The sequence below is a fragment of the Podarcis tiliguerta genome (assembly GCF_965153285.1).
Source record: "Podarcis tiliguerta genome assembly, chromosome: 16".
NCBI classification, from domain to species: Eukaryota; Metazoa; Chordata; class Lepidosauria; order Squamata; family Lacertidae; genus Podarcis; species Podarcis tiliguerta.
Window position 1 is genome coordinate 25,068,416 of NC_139549.1, and position 9,618 is coordinate 25,078,033.

At 47.7% G+C, this 9,618-nt stretch overlaps 1 long non-coding RNA gene across 1 annotated transcript; it reads right to left on the reverse strand.

Annotated features, from left to right (window-relative positions):
* Positions 1-270: 270 nt before the first annotated feature.
* On the reverse strand, positions 271-9,335 carry LOC310666754. The gene is made up of 4 exons (XR_014506010.1): positions 8,274-9,335; positions 7,814-7,913; positions 6,611-7,764; positions 271-709 (listed from the first exon to the last, which is right to left on the reverse strand). It is a non-coding gene; the product is annotated as an uncharacterized lncRNA (long non-coding RNA).
* Between the last annotated feature and the right edge of the window lie 283 nt (positions 9,336-9,618).

Genomic DNA, 9,618 nt, shown 5'->3' on the forward strand with positions numbered 1-9,618 from the left:
TCTACTGCAGGTCTTGGTTAGGGGCAGATCCGACGTTTCCCGCAAGCAGCAAAGCTGAGCTCTCAGCAGCAACTCCACCCAAGACACAGATTCAGAGGCATTTCTTGTATGCCTCCAGGAATAAAGCTAGAGCGAGCTCCTATTCAGCAGAAGTTTAAAACGAACAATGCTGCATATAAAGGGATTCCCCCGCCCTCAGCTTGAAAACCGTGGCCTTTTGCACAATGGAATAAAATGGGAGCGCAGGAGAGAGAGAGAGAGAGACAGAAATTGAATCTCAGCACTTGTTCCTGAGAAAGAGAGAGGGGAAGCCCTTTATCCACCTTTAGAGGAAAATGGTACCTGGCTGTCATTAGAGAAAGGGATCATTTTTCTTGGCCTCGCAATATTTCAAGGCAATCAGCGGCCACTTAATTACCCCGCGGGATTCTCTCAATAAACGGGTATGGCTAAAGGGGGCTGCGCGAGAGCCCCGCAAAAAGGTTACCCAGAGAACCGTTTTTGTCAGTCACAGTTATTTCAGATAATAGTCCAAAGTTCAACAGCATTCATATTGGTCCTCTGGATTCAATTGATTTTGTTAAAGTTCACTCCGGCAGTCGGAGCCCGTGACTGCAGCGATTGCAGTCCAGGGACCCTTCCCGGAAAGTTATTGCCATTCCAGGCATGTGCCGGTTGAGATGGCAGTTCATGATGGCTGTGAAGACGGCTGGACCGGTGGCAGGGAAGAAAAAGAGGGAGTTTGTTTCCCGATTACCAAGTAAATACTTTGCAGTAATTACAACTTTAAATTCTAAAAGCGGTGATCTATAGGAGTAATATCGCATGTATAGGCAAGAGGGGAGTTTCTGCGGCCATCAGGGAACGGAGCGTTGGCAGAAGGATTAGATTAGTGGTGAAATGAAGGCAAGGCGGTGAAAATGAAAAATGAACGGTGCCCGAGACGGTGCTGCTCGTGGCTGACTCAACCTGCCGACAACGTCAAACAGGGATCTATCGTCACGGCCCCTTCCAACTCCCGTTTGCTAAGTGAAAGATGGAGTTTGCCTCCAGTTGCAGAGAACTGCCATTACACCCAAATGGACCTCATCATGATAAAGAATGATAACATTGCATTCCACCGAGTGGAAGAGGGGTACAGTGGTACCTCGGGTTAAGAACTTAATTCATTCTGGAGGTCCGTTCTTAACCGGAAACTGTTCTTAACCTGAGGTACTTTAGCTAATGGGGCCTCCTGCTGCCACCACCACATGATTTCTGTTTTCATCCTGAAGCAAAGTTCTTAACCCAAGGTACTATTTCTGGGTTAGCGGAGTCTGTAACCTGAAGTGTCTGTAACCCGAGGTACCACTGTATTGCAAAAGCCACCGGGTAGCCTTAGGGGAACTCTGCAGACTGCAGATGGCACGATTCACTGCGACTGACTGTAGCACCCACCTTGGCACCCACCAAAATGGACCTCATTCTGACAAGAATCCTAGACATTCCACACAATAATACGGGGGTGCTAACTTGTTCCTCAATGCTGACAGCTCCTTTCTCAGGTGGTTCCCATTCTGCAGCTGCTTTGGCTGCCAAATCGGTCCTTCAATTTCCTTTTGATTTCAATTTGTCCTTTCTGATGTGCTTGGCAGAGGACTACTGCCACCTCCTAGGGGGCCCACACTGCTTCCAGGACAGCAATGATTTCTGAGCCATAATTTACTGCCTTTCCTGTAGACTTGGGACGGCCCCTTTCTTTCGGGCTCCATGAGGATGCAGTGTTGTGAGCGCATGCTTTGAAGGAGCATCTCCACCCACATCGTTCAGCCTGGACACTGAGGTCCAGCTCCAAGGGCCTTCTGGTGGTTCCCTCCCTGCGAGAAGTGAGGTGACAGGGAACCAGGCAGAGGGCCTTCTCGGTGGTGGTGCCCAGCCTGTGGAACGCCCTCCCGTCAGATGTCGAAGAAAGAAACAACTCTCTGACTTTTAGAAGACATCTGAAGGCAGCCCTGTTTAGGCTGCATTCCCAAGCAGCCTATCTCTGTTAATATTGAATAAAAAAGCTGATGGGAAGGACTTTTCCTTTTCTTAATTAATTAATTAAATTGATATACTGCCCTATACCTGGAGGTCTCAGGGCAGTTCACAGAATAAAATCACAATCTATAAAATCAAAATAAGAACAATAACCCAATAACCCCCCCCCCCAAAAGAGCCACATTTTAAAAGGGTATAGGATGTCCATCAGGTCAACCAAAGGCCTGGTTAAAAAGGAACGTTTTTGCCTGGCGCCTAAAGGTGGATAATGAAGGCGCCAGGCGAACTTCCCTGGGGAGAGAATTCCACAGATGGGGAGCCACTGCAGAGAAGGCCCATTCTCATGCTGCCACCCTCCAGACATCTTGAGGAGGCGGCACATGAAGAAGGGCCTCAGAAGATGATCTCAGGGTCAGGGTAGGTTCATATGGAAAGAGGCTGTCCTTGAGGTATTGCGGTCCTGAGCCATTGTCTTATCCATTCCTGGAAACCTGCCATGGGGATTGGTTCCTCTGCTACCTGACAGCCCTGCTGCTCTGGTTCCTGTGCATTGACCCCAATTGACCCCCTTGTCACCCTTCGTCACCCCGTGAGTACTTCCTACACAAACTTCTCTTTCCCATCCCAGCTTGCCCAAGTGTGTTCTAGTCTCAGCTACACCCCTTGCCAGGATCTTCCGCCTCCTCCCTGTTGTCGTGCCAGTTCATGTCCTTCCGCTTCCATCACGAGTGGTAGAAGGAGCTCAAAGACTTGGAAGCTGAGGATCCTGAGGAGGGATTCAGTGGGCTATCACCAAATCAGTCCACATTGGCCCAGCACGCAAGTTATCTAAGTGTCAGATGTTTTCAGGTTCGGATCAGGAGCCCTGGGAGCGAGGCACTGACTAGCAAAAGCTAGCAAGATTTTTTTTGGTGAGGGGACATTTGGCACGTTTGGAATGTTGAGAAAGTGCCATGGGTGTCTATCACAAAATGGCTGCTGGGTGGGTATGACGAGGCAAAAAATGGCTGCCGCATCTAAAAGAAGCAGAAAAAGAGTGTGTCAAGTGATCTGTGGTGTAGTTTGTGTATGTGTGTGGGGGGCACAGGGACAGTTTCCTCGGGCGTAAAATTGTTAGGGGGTGCAAAATTTCAACACTCAGTGCTGCCTCAATACAGCTCCGCTGAAAATGGCTTCTTCATACAAACTGAGAAATGATTTCCCTGGACAACGGAACAACTCTTCTTGTCTCTGTGACTGCAATCTCCTGGGTGACGTGGACGCCAAGAGGCAGTTGAATGCACATGCGTGCTTCATCCTTTTCCCTCCTATCCACCCACCCACCTGCTCTGTGCTGTCCCGGGTGATGGCAACCCATGCTATGTCACTGCAACTGATAAAAACCTGGTGGGGACTCGGCTTGTGCACCACCACCCACCTCCAGCAAAAGCAGGAAATTACTAAGATAACTGAGGGATAACTGAGGGCCCATGGCTTAGTGCATAGCATCTGCTTTCATGGAGAAGGCCTTTGGTTCAATACCCTGTGGTATCCTGTGGATATCCCCTGCCTGAACCCTCATTCCCTGTCAGCGGCAGCTCCTCATATGTGGAATCACCTCCCTAGTAAGGTGCGCCTGACCCCGTCTCTCTGTACTTTTAAATGGATAGTTAAGATGAATCTTTTTCAGCGAGTGTTTGGAGCAGGAGAGATCCGATCGCTGCTACTCTGATTGGTCATTTCTCTTTTGCTATTTGTTGCGTGTTTTTCAAAAGATTGTGCTGTTGGATGGGTTTTATTGATTTCTGTCTGTTTGCCTTGTTGTAAACCACCTTGTGGTTCATGCAAAGGAAGGCATATAAATTATCTTAAGCATATGAATAAAAATAACGACTTCTGCGTTCGTGATTCCCATGTGTTCCTCTCTAGTTTCATGGGAAAAACAAATACTGCGAATGGTGGTCTAGCTGCCTTGGTGGGAGAGATGAGAAGCAGGTCTAATTCCATCAGCCTTTCTGAAAGACTAGCTCCATCAGGCTGTTTCTATGCTAGCTGGCATGAACTTCTATTTAAGAATCATTGTCTGAGTTTGCTTTTTTCCTCTTCCCTCCCTGTCCCTTTCCCCTTGTGTGTCATGCCTTTTAGATGGTAAGTCTGTGGGCAGGACTGTCTTGTGTTAATCTATTGTATGGAAGCCCCTCTAGCAACTTTTTCCCAGTGAGCCCCAATTTCTCCCCTTCATGTGGAAAAGCAGCCCTTATCACTAGACCCAATGCATCCTACATCATCGCACACAGGTTTTGTGGAGGAAGCTAGAACAAAAAGAATGCAATAATCTTTTTAATATTCCCAGCAGAGAAAACATAATCAAATATGAATGTGATGCAACATATGAATCTATAAAGCTGAGCCATATTGCTGTGCCGTCCCCTTAAAACCCAGAAGAGGCTCCCCGTTGCCTAATAAGCAGCTCTGAATGTTAATCAGAGCATTATTGGCCCAGGATGACAAGGCGGGGATGAGCATAAAGCTAAAGAGGATCTCAGGAGATAGCAGTGGGATTTCCAGTCCTGAAAACTGCCCTGAGACCTCCAGGTTTGGGGTGGTATATAAATTCAATAAATAATAATAATAATAATAATACTACAGTGGTACCTTGGTTCTCAAACTTAATCTGTTCCGGAAGTCCGTTCCAAAACCAAAGCGTTCCAAAACCAAGGCGCGCTTTCCCATAGAAAGTAATGCAAAATGGATTAATCCGTTCCAGACTTTTAAAAACAACCCTTCAAACAGCAATTTAACATGAATTTTACTATCTAACGAGACCATTGATCCATAAAATGAAAGCAATAATCAATGTACTGTACTTTAAATAAATAAGACAGTATTGTAGATGTTGAAAAATAAAAATAATTTCCCTTACCTGCACTGATGATAGTCATTGTTTGGATGGGGGGCTTTTATCCATTTCCGCAGTCACACAATCAGTCAATCAGTAGCTGAACTGGGTTCCACACAGTCACAAAAACAAATTAACCAAAAAAAGCCTCAAAAACAAAAACACAAAATAAATAGCAAAAACAAAAGCACCAAACTTAATCTGTTCCAGAAGTCCGTTTGACTTCCGAAATGTTCGAAAACTGAGGCGCAGCTTCTGATTGGTGCAGGCACCCCAGAAACAATAGCCGACAGCCATATTGGATATTCGGCTTCTGATTTTTTTTTGAAAACTGGAACACTTACGTCCGGGTTTTTGGCGTTTGGGAACCAAGGCGTTTGAGTACCAAGGTACCACTGTAATAACGAAGGGGGTATTATCAAAATGCGTCAGTTAGGGTCCACAAGGAGCACTGAAATGTCAAAGGGATTTTTGGAGTGGGGAGGGGAAGTGTGGAAAGAATGCCATGCCTCTCAGGAAGTATGGAATGGCAAGGAGGAGAACTGAATCCCAGCAGCTGCAGGGAGCTGGTTTCCGTGCTCCAAGCTGCCCTGCCATTGTCCCCATGCCTAGAAAGCACGGTGGCCTTCCATTTGCTCCACCGCTTTCCCCAAGGAAAACCCAATTGACATTTGCTCCAATTCAGAGGTGGGTTTCCCCTGGGGGAAAGTGGTGGGACAGCTGGAAGTGGGGATGAGACCCTACTCTGGCCCTATCCATCAAACAGAAGACTAGAGGCCACTGAGAGGCTGTACCTCCCAGGGGCGTAGCGTTGTTTGCCGGCTCCCGGGGCAGGTGTGTTCACACGCTCTGGAGGCAAAGGCAGAGGGTGCTCATCCAGTCCTTGCCACCAATGCTGCCAGGCTGGTACTTCAGGCAGGGATGGGCAAGGGGACACACCAGGAGAGAGAGCCAGTGTGGTGTAGTGGTTAAGAGCGGTAGTCTTGTAATCTGGGGAACCGGGTTCGCGTCTCCACTCCTCCACATGCAGCTGCTGGGTGACTTTGGGCTAGTCACACTTCTCTGAATTCTCTCAGCCCCACTCACCTCACAGAGTGTTTGTTGTGGGGGAGGAAGGGAAAGGAGAATGTTAGCCGCTTTGAGACTCCTGAAGGGGAGTGAAAGGCGGGATATCAAATCCAAACTCCTTCTTCTTCAGGAGGGGACGGGGCACAGAGGGTGCACACTGGGGATCGGGGGGCGGCACTGGTTTATGTTGTCCTAATTGTCTGCCTGGGGCAATAATCACAATCATAATCACAATCTTCATCATCATCATCAATTTATTATTTATACCCCGCCCATTTGTCCAAGCCTCCCCAGCCACTCTGGGCGGCTCCCAACAGAATATTAAAAACACTATAAAACACCAGACATTAAAAACTTCCCTAAACAGGGCTGCCTTCAGATGTCTTCTAAAAGTCAGATAGTTGTTTATTTCCTTGACATCTGGTGGGAGGGCGTTCCACAGGACGGGAGCCACTACTGAGAAGGCCCTCTGCCTGGTTCCTTGCAACCTCACTTCTTGCAGGGAGGGAGTCACCAGAAGGCCTTTGGAGCTGGACCTCAGTGTCTGGGGCTGAACAGTGGGGGTAGAGACACTCCATGTATCCTGGATCGAGGCCTCTGCCCCCGCATGATCTCCCCTGCCCCCGCATGCTACGCCACTGGTACCTCCTGTCTCCCAAACGAGGTCACTGTAGGGGGAAGGACAACCTGGCCCCATCCACAGGCCAGGGAAGGAGCAGCTGCAAGGAGCTTGTTTCTTTGCCATCTGCCGGATAGTACATCCTGCTCCAACTTCTAGTTGACCTGGGACTACAGAGATGGTTCCTTCTGGTTCCTTCCATTAGCCAGGCCATTAAGGACTACTAGGTCATGCTTTACTGAGGTTTGCATTATGACACGTTCATGTCTATTATTACAAACTATTGCAAGCTGCCTTGAGTCTCATTGGCTCTAAAGGTGGTATCCAAATCAGTGAATCCAGCTATTAATAACAAGAAGGGTTCAAGTATCTTAATGGCATCAGAGGCTGTTGGCTGCTGTATCAAGGGGGAGGTCTGATATTTTGCAATAGTTGGTGCACCCATTGCAGGTTTTCTGTTTCCTTCCCCAACCCCTGCCTTTCCCCTCTTACCTCCTGCAAGATAGCTGGGAATCAATCAAGCCTTTTCATTTCACTCCCACTTAGCAAGCATCCTCATTATTAATAATTGGATAGCTTAATTTTAATTCCATTTATTCAAATCATTATTCCGCCCATTGATCAATACAGTGGTAATTAGATTAACAAATACAGAGTGATTAACGGCCACAGGAAATGCAGTTTAATTAATTTAAATGAAGCACTTTTGCTTTTTTTTTTTAAGGAGTAGGTGAAAAGCACCCCAGACCGTTTTAGTTTATTTATTCCTCAGGTGGGAGGGGGCTGTATAGAATCTCCCAAACTGATGTGAGGCTTTCCCATCCCTATTATTTTTAAATATCAAAAATTGAAAATTGAGTTGGGATCTAAAATAAAAGTGCACCCTTCATGAAAAAGCAGTTTAGGAAACACAAAATGCACAGTATTGTGAGCTACCGCAGAGGCAGGCAATTGGTAGCCCTAAGGCCACAATGAGTAGCAGCCCTTGATGCCCTTACCTATCCTACATGAATTTACTTAATACCATCTGTGCTGCCAAATACAGCAGTTCTTTCCAAGGATATCAGGACAAAAGGAATGAGGAGGTGGAAGGGGAACCAAAACAGTTTGATTAGCAAACAAACAGCAGGCATGCAAAGCATAAAATAAAACATACCCGACAGGGGCTACCCAATCTCCCCTTCAGCTGCCTGGAGCCCCAGGTAGAGCAGCAGTAGAAATACCCCGACCCTCAGTCTCCCAGCATCAGGTCCTTTGATCTGGGCAGAAGCTCATCGGGCCCCTCCCACCTATGGCTTTTATAGCCTGCCTTAATGTAATCAAGTGCACCTGGCATTGTAAAAGGACCCCTGACCATTAGGTCCAGTCGTGACCGACTCTGGGGTTGTAGCGCTCAACTCGCTTTATTGGCCGAGGGAGCCGGGATACAGCTTCCGGGTCATGTGGCCAGCATGACTAAGCCGCTTCTGGCGAACCAGAGCAGTACACGGAAGCACCGTTTAACTTCCCGCCAGAGCGGTACCTATTTATCTACTTGCACTTTGACATGCTTTTGAACTGCTAGGTTGGCAGGAGCAGGGACCGAGCAACGGGAGCTCACCCCGTCGCGGGGATTCGAACCGCCGACCTTCTGATGGGCAAGTCGTAGGCTCTGTGGTTTAACCCACAGCACCACCTACGTCCCTGCACCTGCCATTACTCATGATTAATACAGAGCAGCTGAGAGTCTCCCACTACCTGCAGCCGGCCTCCAGCCAGCACTTGCAACACAGACGAACCCAATAAACTCCCGACAGGTGCGTGAAACTCAAGAATCCAGCAGACCTCAAACTGGGGATGTTAAAGGGAAAGGGACATGCCACCTAACTCCTCGAAATACAATTGTCTTCCGCATTTCCACTACACCATCCATGTTGGTAGCCATTACTGTCTCCTGCAGAAGCAAGTTCTGTAGTTTAACTATTTGCTGCGTGACTAAATCCTTTATTTTTACCTGTCCCAAATCCAACATTCAGCTTCATTAGAAGCTCATGTGATCTAGTGCCAGTTCTATAATCTCACCTCTTACTCAGCTTTCCTCATAGGGGACTCGCTCCAATGTGGTCTAAACCCCCCTTTAAATCCATATCAACAAAAAGAAAAGAACTCACTCTGAAACTCACCTACAGGTGGTACCTAACACCAAGGAAACTAGCGCTAATACGCCCAGGAACCTCACCAAAATACTGGAGAGGGTGCACCTCCGCAGGCACATACCTCCACATGTGGTGGGAGTGCCCCCAAATCCAACCATTCTGGACAACAACCATACGAGAAATAAGTAAAATAACCAAGCAGGTATTAGAAATCACCCCAGAATTGGCCTTACTAAACACCTTCCAAGACAATAATGCCCACTTACACCACAAAGAACTCATAACCCACCTACTTTCAGCGGCCAGAAGTATCATAGCCAGACATTGGAGAGACCTGTCAGGAGTAAGCATGGACCAATGGTACCAAATAGTATGGGAAACAGCCCTACTAGAAAAAATAACCAATAAACTGAAACTGACACAGGGACAAATAGAAGAAGACACCTTCACCCCGGTATGACTCCCCTTTATCACATACACAGCCCAACAAGACAATGGCAAAAACCCACCAACAGCATACAAATCAATATGGCGAACCTGATCCAAAACACCCACCCACCCCACTCACACATGAAAACAAAGACCACCACAGCCAACCACAAGTGAACCACACCCTAGGCCAACCCCAACCTCTCTCACCACCAAAGGAACACAAGCGAACAGCAAAGAACCTGCACAAAGAGAGCCAGTGTGGTGTGGTGGTTAAGAGCGGTGGACCCGTAATCTGGCGTCCCCGCTCCTCCACATGCAACTGCTGGGTGACCTTGGGCTAGTCACACTTCTCTGAAGCCTCTCAACCCCACTCACCTCACAGAGTGTTTGTTGTGGGGGAGGAAGGGAAAGGAGATTGTTAGCCGCTTTGAGACTCCTTAGGGTAGTGATAAAGCGGGATATCAAAT